The 20356-nt window shown below is 34.8% G+C and overlaps 1 protein-coding gene across 1 annotated transcript in view; it reads right to left on the bottom strand.

The window, feature by feature from the left end:
• The window catches only part of LOC129207266 (formin), a 142010-nt gene that overhangs the window by 17328 nt on the left and 104326 nt on the right, over positions 1-20356 (bottom strand). The gene's annotated exons all lie outside the window — the stretch shown is intronic.

Below are 20356 nucleotides of genomic sequence, written 5' to 3'. Positions count from 1 at the left end.
TTTGCAGTGCAAATAATTGGAAGTTCAATTGGAATTGAACAGGTACCAAACATAGTTAACACCAACTGTTCCATATAGCTATCACATTCTGTTCAGGAAGCTGGAAAGTGAAAACACATGTACTAAGTTTTAAATGTATGGTATGTACATGATTTTTTTTTGAAAAAGCAGCCAAGAGTTTGAAATATGGTTAGTGCATCTGAGCCCCTCTGTTACAGAACGCTCACACGAACTACTTAAAAGGATTTCATTTTCAAAGGATGGGCATTCTCTACTTTTGAAAATGTTTCCTGAGCTGCATATTCAAGCAAAAGCACTAGTTTTTTCACAAAATGCTCACCCATTCTTCTCAGTACAGTGGAGCAACTTTAGCTGCGGCAGAATACCACATATGTAAAACGATACTACCATGGAAAAGTTATTCCCATTCCACATTAGGATAATCCTTTAAGTGCAAATGTTAGTATAAACAGAATTCAGACAATTCTTTATACAAAGATAAAGAACTGTATCTTCTTGCTGCTCAGTCTATTGGAGTGCATTGGCTGGCTGAAATACAGTTACAAACTTGAGTTCACAGGCAAGGCAACTGAGAAACAGATCCTGAGCGATTCCATTGCATTATAAGGCTACCGACACAGAGGTTTGCACTAAGACAGTTGAATAATTTAAAAACTGGATTACTTCAGAACATTTGCTGTTAACAAAAGAAATTAATTTCAACTTGTATGTTTACCTACATTGGGCAAGCGTGTTGGCGAGACTTATTCAGATTATTTCAGTATGGCAAAAGTCAGAAACAATGATGTCGTGCGCCCTTTGCCAGGAAAACAATTAATTCTATACCATTAAATTCTGCACCTCAAATCTTGGTGGCAAGACAGCTGCAATTGAAATAGATAGGGCAGCTCTGATTCATTGCGTTCATCTTGGGCTCCTGAGAAATTCAGCTGAAGTTAACCTGCTATACTTAATTCATTATTTCCACAGCTCTTTCATTTTATATCATTAAAAGTAGAAAACATAGGTTGGAATTCTGATGGTTCATCATGATACAAAATAAACTACATATAGAAAAACAAAGATGGTTAAAAGCTGAACTGTGTATAAAATTGTACACTTTATGATTCCATAATAATTTCTTTCTGTTTTTTAAGGAGATGAAAAATTGTCAACTAAGGCAAATTTCCCACCATACCTACATTCACAGCTACAACAGAAATTGAACATCCTCAGGTCCCTGCGCACGAACAAGGACGTAATAACTAACAATGACAACATGCTTACATGTTTACAGTTAGGTGGTAAGACCTGACTTACTGTTTTTCAATCTTGTAAAAAAAGAATAAGGGAAGATAGAGGAAAGAAATTTTAATTTGTTATAGAAAATAGAAAAAAGGTGTGACTTCTAGGAAGGAACACACAAAGTTTACATTAATATAATAATGTGTGTGTTTGTGTACCAATACAAAGGCAAAGAGGAAGGAAGAAAATAGCTATATTGTATGACAAATAGTATTTTCCATAAGCATGTCTACCAAGGAACTATTTAAAAGCATTTATTTGAAATTTAGATGTTGAGACTTGTTAAGAAAACAAATGAACAACTCTGCAACAAATTCTACGTAAATAGGGGTTACAAACACAACATAATGTGTAAGACAAGAAACCAGAGCAATTTTCTAATCTTCCATACAATTTCTAAGCAATTTTCCACACAGAATTTGTAATATTCTGCTCTTCCCCCCTCCCTCCCCAGCCTGCAATAACTAACACTATCAATGCTGTCAGTAAAGGTTTCCAGGAAACATTGTATTTTCCTCAACAGAGTCCTCAAAGCCCCATAGTCAGGATATCAATCCTTGTCTTAATTTGTGGAATTACTGAAGGCAATTGAAATAATTGCATCAATGAAAGAACTTCTTTCTTTTTATTTCTCCGGCAAGACCACATTTGCTCGCATAGAATTTCCTTTTTGCTGAAGTGGGATCATGTAATTCTTTCATCCTTAGACCACATGCTTGATCTCAGTTTCCTCAGTTTCCTGAAGTGCAGAATGTACTAACAGCCCGATCAGACTGGCACAGGGATTCCTCCAGCCTGACATCCTGCCGCTGGCAGACACTGAAGCAGGTGCTCAGTTAGAGGTAAGGACCAGGACAAACACACGATCCTTCCCCTGAGCGTTCTCCTGCCTCTGAGGTTCTGCAGTTCATACAAAATGCTTCCCGCACTGGATGTCACTTCAATGCAATTCTCAATGGGTTCTCTCCCAAGAACTTGCTCATTCTCTGCTTAAGCTTTTATAAGCTTTTTAGGTTCCACAAACTGCTGTGGCAAGTCTTCTATAGCCTAACTACATGCAGCACATTTTGTTTTGAAATGGACTCCTGGCATCTCTCTCTGTTACTTGTATTGGAGAAATGCATGACTGTGCCAAACACTGAAATACAGTGACTATTGGCATTAGCTTTTTGATTAGGATGCTTTTGAAGTTAATTTCCTCACTGTCCCCATTTATTGAGCATTGATTTGGTTTGCAGATAAGTTTTGGTGCTTGCAAACTAATCAGGAAACTAAACAGGAAATGTTTATGTCCACAGCAAATGCACTCCAATACTTAATAGGGACAAAAGGATCAAAATAATGCTTGAGCCTTCAGACAGCCTTGAAACACAGGAGGTGGAGATGTTCACCTCAGATTAAATCTAACTCAAAGCTTAAACCTCTACTATAAACACACTGGCCTAAGACTCTGCTGCTTCAATCTGCTGATCCAATCCTACTGCACTAAATTATTCCATAAGGTAGCTGTAGATGTCCTGCATTACATGTATACAGACTACATAGAGGTCCTTCAAAATTACTTCCCAGAAGTAATTTGGTATGGTGACACCTTTCTGTCTGGCCTTGCAGTCGTTAGGCTTGACCGGCTTTGAAAATGACAGGGAACTGTCAAATGTAAACTTTGCTGCCTGGTCTCACATCTAAATGCAAGTTCTTAATAGAATCTACTGTTTGGATTTGGTTAAGTCCATATCCCGAATAAAGTATCAGATTCCATCCTATGACAAGCAGACAATCTTAATCAATATATCTTCTTTGAATATAGATATAAAAGCCAAGATCAATTAAGAATTTCTTTTTACAGACAAGAGCTTTGAAAGGAAAATAGATATTTACAAAATATGCAGTTCTAATTTGCTGTAAGAATAGTCTTTTGTAATATAGACAGCTGTAGACTCTGAAGACCAGACACTAGTCTTACTCATCTTGCTATCTGTATCTAGCTCAAAGTGTAAGAGAATAAATGGACTATGATCTTATGAGCCTGAGATATTTCTGGTGACTTTCTTTTATTAAAATGCAGAAGTAAGCATTTGAAGAATCGTGATCCTGTAACAGTTCTAAGAGTGAAACAGTACTAGAGTGAAATAGTAAAAAACCCCAACTTATTTCTTCTACATGTTCTGCTTGCTGAGGATGGGACAGCATGCCAAACGCTATTTTGAGAACAAGAAATGACCATAAAATATTTATTTTTAATGGGTCTAATATATGCATAGCAGCTTCCAGATACAACAGAACCAAGACCTCTTCATGCATCAGGCTACTGTGAAATAGTTCCCCAGAGAACAAAGAAAAGAAAATATTGGATACTGGCACAGACTGAAAGTTGGATGACAGTAACTAAGAGGCAAGTACAGAATGATGAAACTACTTGCTCTAAAAGGGGAGGATAAAAAAAAAAAAAAGGGTAGACACAACTGCCCCAAAATCTCATAGTTACTTGTGCCCTTCTAGTAAAAATTTTTAACACTTACTGAGTCTGACTGGATAAATTTTCTGGTATTTCTCTCTGATCTTAAATATATGAATGCATGTAAGAAGGATAATTCATGCAAGTCTACTGATCTAGTTGTACCCATTACAACTTTTTTACTTTTCAGTATCTTACTCTTTTCCAAATTGAAAGATCTGATGCATAACTCTTTATAAGTTTTCTAAAGAATAGCAATCTTCAAAATTATGAGAACACTCAGGCAACTACTAGTTAGGATGGAGACATCAGAACTCTTAGTTTTACATTCCAAGGCTGAGTTCATATGGTTCAAAAAATGTATGCTTCATGAACTTTTTAGACTAGTAAATTATAGGTTTTTATGCAAGGGGAAAAAAAAAGACCCTAAACCAAGACATTTGATTTTTTTGCCCCAAGGAAGGGAATGTGTCTTTTCTGACTCATGTCTTCCAACCACCCAGGGTTAAGATTAAGACAGAACCTAGACATAGACACCTCCTCCCCCCCAAAAAAACCCCAGACAATCCCAAAACCAAACAAGAAAACCAACCAACCAAAGAAACCCCACAACCAAACCCCCCAAAAACCTCACACCAAAACAAACCATGCAAAACCAAAACAAAACCCCTAATGACATTCCTCTCTGAACTTTATAGAGCCTGGACAGATACTGTTAAAACAGTGGCAGAAGGTTATTACACATTTTTCTAGGCTCACAAGAACTCAGCTTCCTTGTTAAAGACTAAAACCTCTTAAGTAGTCAGGCTGGAAGGTAGTCAAAAGATGAAATCCATCCTAGAAACATACTAGCCCCTTAATCAAGGGTTGAGGCAGAAAGGTATATCCCCAGAGAGGTTCAGCTGAGTTATCTTTTTCCAAAGTGCTGAATGTCACATTCTATGACACTACCGAGTAAGGAGAATAAGCAACAATAGACCTTATTTTCTTGGTGTTTTTAAATCACAAAGACATACCACCATTTGATAACAGAGATCAAAATCTCTTAGAAATTATCTATCGCTGATATACTTGGGTATCAGAAGTCGAACTCAGAATACTCTATGGCTAAAAGTATACTTTATGATTCTCCACCCTCAAGTACAATTGTCATACAAGGGAAACTTTTTAATAACACTGTTTAATCAGAGACTATGCAAAGTGGAAGAAAAAGCTCAAACGTGGCCTTCTAGGTGGGTAAAAAGACTAGAGAGGATCATCAAAGACAATGTAGATGTTCTCTGTTTTTGTACAAAATTCTGGACATGTTTAAACTCCTAGACACTATAGTAGTACAAAGAACAGCAGGATCAACGGTAGGATTAATTTAGCCTTCTTCGGTTTTGGTTTCAATAGAGCTGTTACCAGTGAAACTTTCTGAATAGACTTCATTTTTAAGAAATACTTTACTCAAGACTTACTGGACCACAAGTAATAATATGGAAAACAAAATTTTCACAGGGGTACACTTGCTAGCACATTACAGTTCTTTGAGCTACAAAGAACTATCATGAACAATCTAATGAAAGTGTGCTTTCCTAAGGATTGTTATTTTAGAGTCATGGTGGGTTGACTCCAGCCATTGACCACACAGCCACTTGCTCACTTGTCCCCCTTTCCCCACAGTGGGATGGGGGAGAGAACAGGAAAAGCAAACGCGAGAAAAACTTACGGGTCAAGATAAAGACAGTTCAATAAGTGAAGCAAAGGAGAAGAAAAAAACAAGTGATGCGAGGGCAATCACTTACCACCTCCCACGAGCAGACTGATGCCCAGTCATTTCTGGAGCAGTGACTACTTCTCCCAAAATCCTTTCCCCTACTCTTTTATTGCTGAACATGACATTACATGTATGGAATATCCCTTTGGTCAGTTTGAGTCAGCTATCCAGGTCGTGTCCCCTTCCAACTCCTACCCACACCTGGACTACTTGCTGGGGGGACAGAGTAGCAAAAAGAGAAGGCCTTGACAGTGTGCAAGTGCTGCTCAGCAATAGTCAAAACACTCTTGTGTTATCAATGCTGTTTTAGCCACAAATCAAAAACACATCCTCATACTGACTCTATGAAGAATAATAATTCCATCCCAGCCAGACCCAGTACAACAACACATAGCCACATAGAAAAATCATCGTAAATGAATCCTAAGATTTAGATAATTTGGATCATTTGGACAGTTTTGATGCATAAAAATCAAGTCTATAGTTATTTTTTTACTACAGCCAAGGTGTCCAGCCACTTGATTTATCATGTTAAACAACCTGTAGTTTTCAATGCAGTATGAGGTTTTATTGTTTAGCTGATGATAGCAAAGCCAACTGCATGTGGCTAACAATTTATACAAAATGTTCCTAAGTATCATCAACGTCTGTTTAATCCTTCTGTTGTTAGTGTTATCTTACTGTCTAGAAAAAGATAGGGCCCTGCATAAAAAGGCCATGAATAGAATACATTGCAAATGATATAAATGAGCAATTTGTATACTATAATACATGGAAATACATTTCATTACCTGACACTGCCAGAATCTGCTTTCTTGAAATGTGAATTTTAAAGGAACGGAAATCAAATGAATAGAATCTTTTAAACAAATTAACAAACATCAAGTGCAAATAAACAAGTCTTCATGAAAATACAGCTATGAATGCAAGAGAATGTAAAATCAGAAAATGGATAATCTCTCTTTTCCTTTTTTTTTTTTCCTTTTCTCTCATTATCAAACTGTAATATACTGTATTTTGAAAACATGGCTTGACTAAGAGTAAGTATGGTACTGACTATGGAAATTGGGGTTTTGGAATTGTTGAAGACATGGAAATTCAATTTTTAATTTAGTATCATATGCTACTGGGATGAAGTTTTACATTTCATACAGACTAAATCCAATTTTAGAACTGTTTTACTTTTTGAAAACACATCCTATAATAAAGCATATAGCAACAGAGGGTATAAAAGTTCTCAGAAATTACGTACTCACAATAAAAATGAAATTTGTAATTTCAGACATTTATACTTTTCATTCTCATTGTTTAATAGGATTTCTCAAACCTTAAAAGTTTTTAGCAAATTATGAAGTTTCAGAAATTCTAGAGGAGGTCTAGAACAGGAGGTTCCTTTTCTAGGAAGAGATATACTCAAGAAACATCTATTTATCTAGAGCTATACATAAATCTTGAACTTTCTGCTATTTCAACATTATTATATTGAGTTACTTTTAATACAACCATCTTTTGTGAAATAATATTACTTTTAAGTTAGTTCTATACAAAAAATTCTTATTGCTTAAGGACAGACTTCATATATAACCATAGCAATCAGGAGAGAATACACAGTGTAAAACATTTTCCATTTTATTTGGTTTTTTTTTATTGTATTGTATTCAATTTCAAATTTGAAAAATACATACTTAATATGACTGCAAATTATTTCATGTGGCTACAGTCCACCATTCTCATGCAGGACCTTTTTTGTCTTATAAAAATGTTCTATTTCAGAAACAATAAAAACCCTTACGAGTTCTATGTACAGATTCCTAGCAACTAATGTTTCTAATATGTGTTACTTGCTTAACTTTCTTTAGCTAGTTACTAACTTCTAGTTGGTAGGCTTTACGAACTCAGGGAATTCAACAGACAGCCTGGAAATTACATGTAAATATTTCATTCCATGTCTAATATAGTTTTCTATTCCAGTATAACAGAATGCAAAAAATCCCCAAAACAAACGATCCCACGCCCATCAAGAGATCTTTCGTCTATGGTATCAGTTAAGCAAAAAGGTCTGGGAGCAATCGAATCCATGAAACTTGGCCTACTGTGGATCTGTATTTTAGAGTTAGTTCCCAGATGGATTCATTAATGTTTAATTAAGGGTTGAGTTCATGATACAGCCTTTCTCTCCCTGGAAAGCTAATAGGGTCACTCTTGTCTATTTAGCCACATATTTTTATTGAGATTTTAGGAGCTTAATATCTTAGGATCTCTAACTCTGTCACATTTGGTCAAGATCGGCCAATGCATTAAAAATTACTGGCAGGGGAACAATCAACGGGCAGTGATCACATAAGCCTTGTTTCCTTTACCTCTTCTCTAAATTAGAAAATGTCACATTTTTAACGTGGGATTTGGCTATGCATTTTTTTTTAGATGGTTTAAATACTGGTATAGACATCTTAAATCCTTTCAAAACAATCTTCAGAACACTTGCTGCCATGAGGTCTTAATCATGCTTCCCTGAAACAGTCCTTACAAGTTTATTTTCCTTTGCAGTGGTACAAAAACTGTTTTTAACTAAGAAACCCACATCTAATGATGAAAATGTACAAATGTTTCTATCATACAAAGAGTCTCTGTGCAGTCTTGGAAAACTGCTTAACAAACAAGTTTCCCCATAAGTAATCAGGAAAATTAGTTACCAACTGTATCTTAAGTACTGGGCGAGGACTAATTAATTAACATTTACTACACAGAAATTGTTAAACATTATAAGAGATTCAGTATTTTTAATGTTACCAAACCATAACAAATTGTAGACATTCGTACACACACAGAGGCACACACCACCAGCAGAACACACTCACGCAACACATTCAAGAAAGTGTTTATTATCATAGGTAATAAAAAACCTAGGAAATTATGTTTTCTTTTAAAAGTGATAATGCTGTCTATAAATGTGCCAGAAAAAGTGTGGAAGGTCATTTTACCAGAGCATTAGAACTAATTATGGAGAAAAATTTTTTTATATTTATTTTCATAAAGTCCTATATTTCTTAAAATGTATGTTTCTTAGCACGATGCTTATCTTGTAATCTATGAGAGGAGATTTTTAAATTCAAGCTATTTTTTCAGTTAGCATCTACACAGAAAGATAATTGTTGCACTAAAATTGGGACTACCATTAGTCTTACTTTCCTGTGTTCTGGAGTTTTAATTACAAAGCAAGTTTTAGCATTACATTTTAAAATTTATTCCAATTATATTGTTTGAAACCGCATTCTGTTAAAATACAATCAAGCCATTAATCTCTCATTCTCCCACACTCGTGGTTCCAGAGAATAAATATTTTTAAAGCATATTAGTACTTAAACACTATAGAAATATATTCTAATTTCTTTTTAATAAACACTTACAACGTGGTCTAATTGCAAGATTAATCTTTGAGGTGACTAAATGTATCTAGTTTATAGAACTGAAAAAGCAGTTCTAACCCTTTCAAACAGAACAAGGTTAAATCCAGTCTGTGTTTGGGAAAACTAACTATCCAGGTTAGCTGTAACTACAATCTCCTGTTGTAGCAGAGGTAAAAACTTTAAGGAGCAGCACATTTTTATACCAAGGACATTACTTTTAAACAGTTGAATGATTATTAAAACCAGTAAGATGCAGGAGGTCTTCTCAAAAACATAAGAAGGATATGAAAAAAAAGGAGTTAATTTGATGGCGAACCAACAGCTAATCTGGTGGGTAAAGGATGAATAATTACACCATCATAATTAAACTAATTTCAGAAAAGCTTGTGAAATTTGTGGCCTGAAAACTTTTAGGAGAGAAAAGCCATAGCATTGCCTCCTCCTGTGGAATGATAACAATGATTTATGAAGCTAAAGTAATTTCTGCTGATTGAGCTCAGTCAAGATTGGTTTCACATGATCAGCTAAAGTACAGCAATGCGCGATGTGTAGTGGCCCCACATGTTTGAACACACTAGGACATGCTCTTCTAGGTGATCCAAAGGATGGGGGTGGGGGGTTAAAAGCCGCTGCTTTGTTTTCCCTACATTTTCCCCTCATTAGGATACACTCCTCCTGCAAAGTAAGCCACTTCTGGTGGTCGGGAGCAAAGTCTCATTGTAAATGCACAGCAGGATAGTGGCAAAGCTGAGATTAATTCTCCATAGATTTATATAGACCTTTCTCACTGTTGATTGCTTGTACTGTTTCAAAGGTGCGTATGTTGCCTTTTTTTATTGCTGGTTACTGACTTTATTCCAGCATATGGTGGTTGGCGCCATGACACAAAGTGAACATTTTATACTAGAATTAAAGTGGATATTTGACAGTTTCTGTCAGAAAGTTCAGAGCAAAGAATTTGTGAGACAAGATTTATTGCATATTTTATATGGGACACATCTGTTTCTTTGCTACGTTTTTGTTTAAATAAAAAAAGCAATGAAGGTTCTTTAAGAAACAAAGACTGTCAATAAAAAGCATGAACAGAAAAACTACATTATTGAGAACGAATTTAATCATTCTGACCCTCTAAAAATGTGCTGCTTGGAAGTATGACAGTCACCTTCCCCTTTTTGTTCAGCCGTATAGACAGGATGGGGGAGGAGAATTTCAAGTCCAAACTGATTCTCAAATATACAGCTACACACATTTAAGGCTAAATCAAATCAAAATGAAAATCAAATCTAAGTATTGATTCTGGACATTCACATTTAAATGTAAGGTGAAATAGTAAGGTAGATTTTGCCTATTTTTTTTTTTTCAGTATCCATAACTGCATATTATGACGTGAAATTTGCCAAATGAACTTATTCTGAAAATTTCTTATAAAACTATAGATGAGGTATAACAAGGTATACAGCAAACTTCTCCACATTTATCTATTAACATCACTGAACTTGACCTCTAAAGTTCAATGTTTTAGTCTTCATCACACTCAAATCAAAACCGAATTTGGAGAACACCTAGTAGGATTTTGTTTAAGAAAAAAACCCAAACCTGTATGCCTTATAGAAGAGAGGAAAATTTTTTCAATAAAACTCTGAATTTTCAACCAAGAACCTTCCTGTTTATAAAGTTTCTTAATTAGTATGAAACCCTAAGATTTAGCTTGAGAAATATGAAATTCAAAAAGGTGGAATTAAATAAGAAAGAACCAGTACAAAAGAAAGAAATTATAGTGCTCAAAAATCACATATGTCTTTATGAAAAAGCATGTGTGTCTTATTTAACTTCCACTTAAAGAACATATCAATAGAAAAATCACCTCCGCTGGACTACATACATTCTACACAAATAGTTATGACAGATTGTTAAAAAAATATATATCTCATAATATAAGCTCAATAATTTCCTAAACAAAAATGCAGTAATTTCCTCTACAAAACCAGAAATATTTGTCAAATGATTTCATATTACCAATGTATTTAAATCTTATTTTTAACTCAAAGTTCTTCTACAACTTAGAATTATGCAGAAAAATTTATCTAGATACTAGTTTGAGAGGCCTGTAATTTGAAACAAAAAGTAAAAAAGAGGCAACCTTGGACCTGCAACATTTCTCCTTCTTACCACAAATAAACCACAGGATACTAACTTTAAAAAGTATTTTGTCAGGATTCTTTTAATCAATGTTTTTACAAGAAACACCAATCTACATTCAAGTACAAGGCATATATTTTTTCTTGTACTTGCTTGCCTTCTTTGCGATAAACACATAGAAGAATATTTTTTTTTAAAAAGGATCTCTAAATTTCTAAATAAAATCCCTACTATTCTCCTTATGGGGAAAGGATGATGGGAAAAGTAAAGCATGTGTGACATATTAGCCAGACCCTTTAATTAATTCCTACAAAAAGTGCTCAGATACCACCATGATAAGAGAAATGAGAGTGTGTACAAAAGAAAAAAATCTGATGTTAATTTAAGCCTAAGAAAATAATGAGAATTATTATTGCCTCTATCTGATCTATGTTGGTTTTTTACAGCTTGCTTATTTTCTGCTGAACACTATGCTGGGAGTATCTGGATTTTTTTCCCCTCACAGTGGATGTAAACATTTTTACATGTTCATGTTTTGCCTCATGGAAAGAAGAAGAATGTGAGGATTATATAACAGGACCAGGGAATGTGAGTGCAGCAGCTAATCCCGTGACTGCAGACTTTCTGCTCACTCTTCCTCTGGGCCTTTATTACTACCTCATTGCTTATGAGGTACCTCCTATCTCCTGGAAATGGCTTTTACTCAATAATAGTAGTAGGTCCATGCAAAAGGCAGACAGAGGAATAGAAATACATGATAATTATCATTTAACTGAAATCCTAGAAAATGGAGGCAATTCCAACTGACCTATTAGTAGAAGAGTTAAATATAATTGTACTCATATTGAAGTTTTATTTGACTACCATTTTGAATTCAATCTTATCTATTAAACCCCACAAAAACTATTTCTGGGAATAATAATTAACACAAGCCATACCAATATAATTTGTATCTGGATTCATTCTGCTGTAATAACTCAGTCATAATGAGCTTAATTCCTCTCCATTTTTTTCTCCATTAGAACAAGAAAGTCTCGAATGGATTTAAAAAATCATATGCAGAGTAAAAGTAATAATACACTTTGGAATTTCATGCATCTGCATTTATAATGGCAGAATATTCTTTACATCAAATATTTAATAGGACAACCTATTTTACAACATTTTCTGGAAATGTTAGAAGATGTTTGGAAATATTTTTTTAAATTTGAAAAGAAATTTTGTTTCTTGAGACAATTTACTTCATTCACATCAAAGCCAAAACAATATCAAATTACATTAAAATGAAAAATGACTGGCATTTAAAAGGCAGGAAAGTCAAAGTTCCCGTACCATTATTTCAAACAGAAATGTAGAGTCAGCTCTCCTAACTGAGCTTGGGGATTCTCTGTCCTAGGAACTGCTCAATTACACGTACAAAAAGAAGCCCCAATGTGGAAAGCTTAAATAATCTTAAACACAGATGTCCCTTACCCAACTCCCAGTCAACTCTAGGTCAACACTGGGTCAGGCCCTGTGTGCAAAACTCAAGGTAAGGAAACGTATTATCAACATTTACTGACAAACTGTACCCATAACTCTATAGTTAATCAAACCAAATACATTATATAGAGGAGTTTTTCCTTTTGGCATTATATTCTTTGACATTTAAAGTTTTCTGCTTGGCCACAGAAGCTACACTGTTGTGTCTGGTCAGGTATCCCTGCCTGTCCTAGGGTGGAGATACCACGTTCTCTGATACCACGTTCCATTCCAGAGATGGCAATGCTTCGTGGCGGGAATTTTCAGATTATAAGGCATTCTCAAAATGAAAGACTCTATACACATGCTTTGTGCAAATAGTTATATTCTAAAATATGCTATACAGTAGCTGAAAAGAAGTCCTTTAAGAAATATTTTTGAGACATTTTCGAAGTAGCTGACTTGGGACAAAGTTTAGATAGCTGAAAAATCAAAAGAAATAAACCTACTGATTTCTCCACCTCTGTTAAGGTGTTCACAAAGCAGCAACGTAAGGGCTCTTTGCAGGACGAAGATGCGTTTTTAAATATCCTGCCCTGGCACCTGAAGGTATCACAGAAATTGTTGCAGGAGAGGCTGAATGATGACCTGAAATCAGACTTCTCTTGCATTTGGGAGAAGTCTGTCTTTTATCACAGCTGTAATCTTAAAACACTGTATCATCCATATGTTTTTACTCTGTCATTCTCCAATTTTGAGAGCTTAGTAGCAACCTGGTGCTTTGTCTTTTAATTAGCTTCAAGTTTCTGAGAATTGCCCTATGGACATTGCGATTGTTATTTTTGTTCTCAAAACAAATGGTCCTGCTACATCCTGTTCAACAAATTTGGGTGTCAAATTTATTTATCTTTTTTTCTTAGAAAGAAGCTTCCTTCTGATGGCTATTTCCTGTCTGGCCAACAGATTTTACCTGTTATCATTGCTTAAAAAAGAAAAACATAGTTTACCTCATAACAGAATTTAATCCAGAGACCTCCAATTTCCTGCTGATATCAGTATCTAGTATTTTTATCAATCATGCTCAAAAGCATTAAAACAGGATACTCATGTGTTTGTGCAGGTACAAAACATAATTGAGAAAAATAATGAACATACTAAAACTACAAAAGTCTACAGAGAAATTGTACATAAATGCATACCAGATTAAGCATGTTATTGTCATAATGAGTTTGTATGATGGTAGCAGTGAAGGGTATTTCCAAGCTTAATCCAAAGACTATGGTGTGAAATTACAGAGTACAAGGGACAAACATAAGGTGAGAGTGACCAGTGTGATGGTAGGTATTGAAGGCTTTTGAGAGCAAGTGTGTTTGGGTCCTTAATAAATAATGAAGTGCATTAATCTCTTCCATCCAGTGCTTTCCCATTCTCGACTGTGCTCTTTCCTTGCAGTAATAGCTTCCATATATGTAAGCACTTGCTCATAGGATATACAATCTAAAGTAATCAATCAGTGAGCATCCTGATTTCCTGCCAAGAAGAGCTTTGACAGGGATTTAAATTCTATTAGTTCACTGACTTTGAATATCAGTAGGGCAAGACAAGGATGTAACTAGCGGAGCAAATCCAGATAAACTCCATGCTAGTGGTATTGACTGCAGTACAGAGAATAATGACACAAGAAGATAAGTAGATAAACAGGAAATCATGCGTGAAATTCATAAGTATACCATAAAGAAGAAGAAAGCAGCGGGACTAAAAGAATAGTCTAATAGAATCCATGTGAAAAGCCAACATATATAACCTACGGTTCTGTTTACCTATAAGCCTATGATATAGGCACTGGAAGAAATCCAGTGGAATTGAACAGAAAATAAAGGTTTCAATGAGAAATATTAGACTCCAGACAGCTGATAGTGGTTATACTAAAAGGTATCTGTAATTCTAGGTATAGATTTTATAACTATCATATACATCATATTTTTTTTTATTAAATCGAGGGTATCAAACTAATATTCATTATGTCACTCGCTGTTACTGGAAATCTTTCTCTATCATGAAATGCCAGTGACTTTGCAGCAGCCATGGTAATTCAGTGTAACACAATCAAACTGAAAAGAAGCCAGAAAGAACTGTTGTCTCGAAGAGATTCTTTCTGTGTCGTCTAAGAGAGGATGACATTGCATTTTTAATTACAAGTCCTTCTGAACTGCATTCATATTACACATTCTAAGGTGGTGTAACCCTCCAATTTTTATAGTAAGTCATGATATAGTGGAACTGATTATAGCAATTTGATGCATATCTGTCTCAAGAAAAAGCAATTGAAAGTTTCCTGAAAAGTCATAGTTTCAATTAACATCAATTTTTAGGACTTTGATGCTGGTAATTCTTCTGGTAGTGTAGGAGGAAACGTTCGTTTCGGAGCAAATTCTTGCTCTTTGAATCAGCTCGCTGTCAATATTGCATTAGTTAGAGGCATATGGATGCAATCACATTCCAGGACACCTTTTTTGGTGTCTCACGGACTGAGGCTATTGTCAAACTACACAATCTCAGAGTACCACAGCAATAAGGTTCTGTGCTTTGCAGACTCATGCCAATTTATGTAAATCACTCTTTCATCTGTTTAAATACAACGATCTTTGAGTGATGAAAACAGTTATGACTGTCACAAACAGTTTGAAAGATTAAAGTAATTCTGCTGCTGGCGTATAAAACAGCGTTCCACATCTAAACACAAACTTTGCCTGGTCTGTAATGTCGTTGCTGGGAAGGATAAAAAGTTTTAAGCAAACATTATCACTGTGAGGAAGTATGACATATTTTTCATGTTTGACACTGGACATAAATATCCTCCCACACTGTTTAATGTGAGAACTGCATATGTGTGGCAGAGATAATAAAACATCCCAGTGAAAACAAATGAAGAGGAAAAAAAGGAGTTATGATAAGTAGAACGGAAAATAAAGCTTTGAAGTTAAAAGTCTTCATATTTGTACAGTTTATTCACAAAAGGAAGAATCAGTATTTGATACGTAGACTGGATAGTGACAGAATCTGCAAGAGAGTCTGATGTCCCGTAGAACTGGTTATCTTTACAGACACACGACTTTTGGTTGACAGACTTGCAGGTAACAGAAAACCAGGGCAACTGTAAGATCCTTGTAAGTGCTACTGCTCTGCTGCTGCTCTTTGCACACTATATTTTAAAAGGCAGCTGTTACTGAAATTCGGTGGTCTTAAAAATATTTTTGATTTTCTTGCTTCACTTATTCAGCATTAAAACGTTCAAGAGCTTGACAAATAAAATGGAACACAAGTACCATAATCCGATATGTAGATTAAAATAAAGGACTACAACACTAGTGGGAAGACAAGTATGTGACTTAGTTTCCTGTGCAGTTTTAGAATATTTTTCTTTCTGTTAATAGTCTTCTTGGGGAGAAAAGCTATATTTTTACTGCAGAGAAGCAAGAATTTTAAATATTTCTCAGGCACTTCTGATATTTCGGTAAATCATCACAGGCAAGCTCTACCAAAGTGCTATGAATAAGGACTTAAAACATAATCTCTATATCTGTTTTAAAAACAATATAATGTTGTCAGATTGTTAAAGGAAACAAGTGCCAATGTAAATTTCTTCCTAATCTTTGACTCTAGTAGAATTTATAAAAGTATGTCCTGTTGACAGTAAAAGAGAAATAAGAAATATTATTGTATTGTGAAAATGGTACTGGTAATGGTGTCTTGGAGTATTCTTGATTTCTGATTCACTAGTACTAAATGCCATTAGCGTCCCGCCTTGTACTTCATAGACTGCTTTGATTGAAAAGCAGAAGAGTTTTGAGTGGAAAAACTTTTTTTGCTGAAACAGAAAGAATTATACTATATCATCCTCCTACACTCAAAATCCATATGGGGCTATAAGCTAAGAAAGGAAGGTTGCTTTCCCTGGGTTAATACAATGGGTACTACTAGATGAAGAGCATAAATCACTACCTATGAGCATCTATAGCACAAGAACAACATTTAAGATGGAATATTTATATACCCAGGAACAAGTAGGAAATAATCAAGAAATTGAAAGTCTGTCAGCTGAAATATACTACGGTATAGTTAAAGAAAAGTTAGTGGCATAAATGTATTATATGAAATCTGTTATAAGATGTTTTTTATGTATTGTTGAGGAAGAAAATGCAAACAAGTAAAGTTAGGTGAAAATAAATTTAAGATGGTAACAAGTAATGTGATACTAAAATTATTTGAGTAGGGATATTGGGAATGAAAACCAACAATAATAGAAATACCTTCCTGGTGTTAGCTTGAAATCAAGATCTAAATGATTTAGGCTTTCAATTATTTGGTTAAAAGAAGTCAAATATACTTCAACAAGGTTTCACTTAGAACTCTGTGATCTAAAAAACAGTGATTCCAAATAAAGAATCAATATTTCATCTTCTTACTGCTGAACAAATTTGTAAAAAATATACAGAATCACAGTATCCAATAAGAATTTGTTACTTTTTGTAACTGCAGTAACCTAGATCAACCAATTCATGTGAAATTGAGTCACGCATTTGAAAAGGCCAGAAGGTCGCTCTCTGCCTTTTTAGGCAGCCAGGTATGTTATGGAATCGCACAAGTCCCCCTGTTTACCCTCCCTATTCTCACGTCAGAGAGTGTAGCAGTTTTGATCAGAGTTTCTGGACAGTACACTTGGATGTTGTTTTCTCATAACATTTCTTAATGCCTTGGTATAATCTCCCCAAGAATAATATAAATCAGAAAGTAGTTAACATACAAGTGAAGCGGGCTACCCTTAGAATGATTTCTTATTTTGTTTCTCATTGGACTACCTCGACAATCCTCTACGGTGCATTCCAACAGCCAAATGAGGAAATGTGGATCAAAGCTCCTGTTCTGCACCAGAAATACATTAAAAAGTGCAATAGACTGGATGCATGCCCAGGTAGCTACTGCAACCTGGCTAAAATTATTAAGAAGAAATCAGTCAGCAGTAAAAATCAGATTTACTGACATTTTCCACGTGGTTGTTAAGCTTCTCTGAAAAAAGCACTATGTCCTGACATAATGCTGCGGTGAGTAGCTTGGTCTATGACTCTATTTTTCTATTGTCCAGTCCCGTGACTGCACAGTGTTGATCTTTTACGTAGTATAAGACATACAGCAGTTGCAGCGAAGCAGTGAACTTAACCAAGGTTTCCTAAGTGCTAGGCTAGAATTCTAAACACAGAACTATTTCTTTTACTACAGGATTAATCTCAACCTATCTACTGTATTTGACAAATCCCTCCCTCTCCATCTTGCTTGTTACCTTGGACACTTCAGTGTATCATCTGCCTTTCCCAAACAGCTTTGCTTTCCACTATTAATGATTTTCAGAAAGTGTTCTGCCTTGACATCAGACTACTTGCTTCCCAGACGCTGCTGTAAATTAAATGAATTCCTTTAACAGCAAAGTCTTCATCATCAAGATGCTTTATTCTCAGAGAAATGAAGAGAGGCAGCTATGCCTTTCCTATGCTAACTGCTATAAAGCATAAAGAGTTTTCGATTTGCACATTCCAGTATATGAGGGAGGAAATTGAGCCCAGATTAAAGTTTTCACATACTTTCTGACCTGGAACCAATGAAGGGGAATTTGGGACCAGATTTTGCAAGATCTTGCATGAAACTGTGTTATGCATTTCCACATTTATTAAAATGGACAAACAATATGAAATAGTCAAGTGGCAAAACAAGAAGTAAATTTTATTAAGGCAAGTTGCCTACTCCTGTATGTCAATTACTTTCTGGTTTGTATTACTCTTGAGAGAATCCACAAGGAGAATAAAAAATGTCATGAAAAACTAACACCAGTGGCTACTGGCCAGCATCCCTTCTAGTGAGCTTCATAGCTGCAGTAATCAAACTCACTCTTTTCTCCTTTTCAAAACAGAGTATTTTTTGCATCTTTCTCATATTCATCTAACTATTCTGCTTTTTTTTGAGTGAAATAGCTTCATATATAAAGAGGACTTTTCTTCCAAGCAATTCTGAGCAAGAATTTAATAAATTAAGGAGCATTCCAAACCAACCATTAATTTCATAATTTCAAAGTTCTTTTTGTATATCATGGCAATTTAAATGGAAAACATTATGAACATATTTTGGAAAAAATAAATAAATAAAACTATGGTAATTCCACTGAAAATACAGTAAATGTATAATAATTTATAGTAATTCTTACGTCTCCATATTATAGTAAAGCTAATGTAATTCATTGCATATAATATAATTAAATCTACTAAAGATTATTTCCACTTTGAGAATAATCAAAGCCCTTTTCAAAAAGCATGGGCATATCAAATACAGCTAATGAAGCATTAGCACAGTTTACACACCAGTTCTTTCATGTGGGAACCACAAAGTACTTGACAAAGATTATCCTTCACTACAAAAAAAAAAAAAAAAAAAAAAAAGGCAAGAATATTTAACATTCTGTGTACCAGAAAAGTGAAGTGCTCTCTGAAAAAGAGATTAACCAACTATTCTAGCATCACATATCAAGCAGCAAAACTGGGAATCGAATCTAAAGGTTCTGGCACCTAATTCCCTGTTGAAGGCACCAGGCTACATTACATCCAGTTGTACAAAACAGCACTGACATCAGCAGAAGTACAGTTTATCCCCTCTAGCATTTTAGAATGTCAGTCTCCATAACACTCTCAGTGTTTTTTGTTACAACAGAGCAAGTATTAGATTTAATTGCTATTAATTGTAATTAGGAAATGTAAACAGTTCAGTTTAAGCAATTCATATGGTTTGTTTCTTACAGTATTTCCAACTTAGCATTGACTAGAAATTATGTGAAATTGTGCGTGTGAGAAAAACCTGAATATCTATGCGTTCCAGCCCTATTTTCAAGCCAGAAGTTTCAGAAAAGCATCTGAGCTTTGGATACTTGCTGTGAGTTGGCAGAAAGATAACAGACAATTTTTTCTTACATTTGCTTAAACCAGTCACAATTCTTTTTTAAACAAACAAAACTGAAAGCAGATGCTTAACGGATGCTGAGCATTATCAGTTAACTCCTAATTTCAGAGAAACAGCTGAGTTTCCAGACACTTATCTAAACTGAACCTCTGAGCTTGATATTTGTCCAATGCCTATTCTAGTACCATAACTCAAGATGGGTTTCTGTGTGTTATTTTTACCTATCTTCAGTGTAGAATTTTATAGGATTTCCATTGTAATGCCACAGGAAGTACCAGCCACTAATTATAAAGATCCAAATCAATCAGGTGACTGAAAGAGATACAGGGTCAATAATTATTGGATCTGACAACCTACTGACAACTCATCTCAGAAGAAGGTAGACGAAACAGAAATGTCAAAAGATGAGAAGTAAATTAGACAAAATTAAATGTGTATAATTAGATACCATAAAACATAATATTATAAAGCAAAAGGAGAACAAGAGAACATAAGAAAAAAGTGGACAAGTGAGTAATACCTGTGGTTTTGCTCTTTCTAGAATACAAAAAACCTGAAACATTAAAAAGGGTCCAACAAATTTAATAATTTATAGAAAGAACTCATTGTCCCAGGAATGTATCTTGCTTTGTTTTGTTTTGGTTTTTTTTTTTTTCAATGTATATATAATTCACCAACATAAGGATAATATTTTCTGTTACGCTGACAAAGATAAATACATCTCAATTTCCACATCAATAAGCATAAACAGGGCAAATGTTTGGAGGAATATGTTTTTCTGTTTGACATGGTAACGTACAACTAAATTGCAAATTTCTCTAAAGCAGAACT

This window comes from Grus americana, chromosome 5 (assembly GCF_028858705.1).
Source record: "Grus americana isolate bGruAme1 chromosome 5, bGruAme1.mat, whole genome shotgun sequence".
Lineage (NCBI taxonomy): Eukaryota > Metazoa > Chordata > Aves > Gruiformes > Gruidae > Grus > Grus americana.
This window is presented reverse-complemented; position numbering and strand designations above follow the sequence as displayed.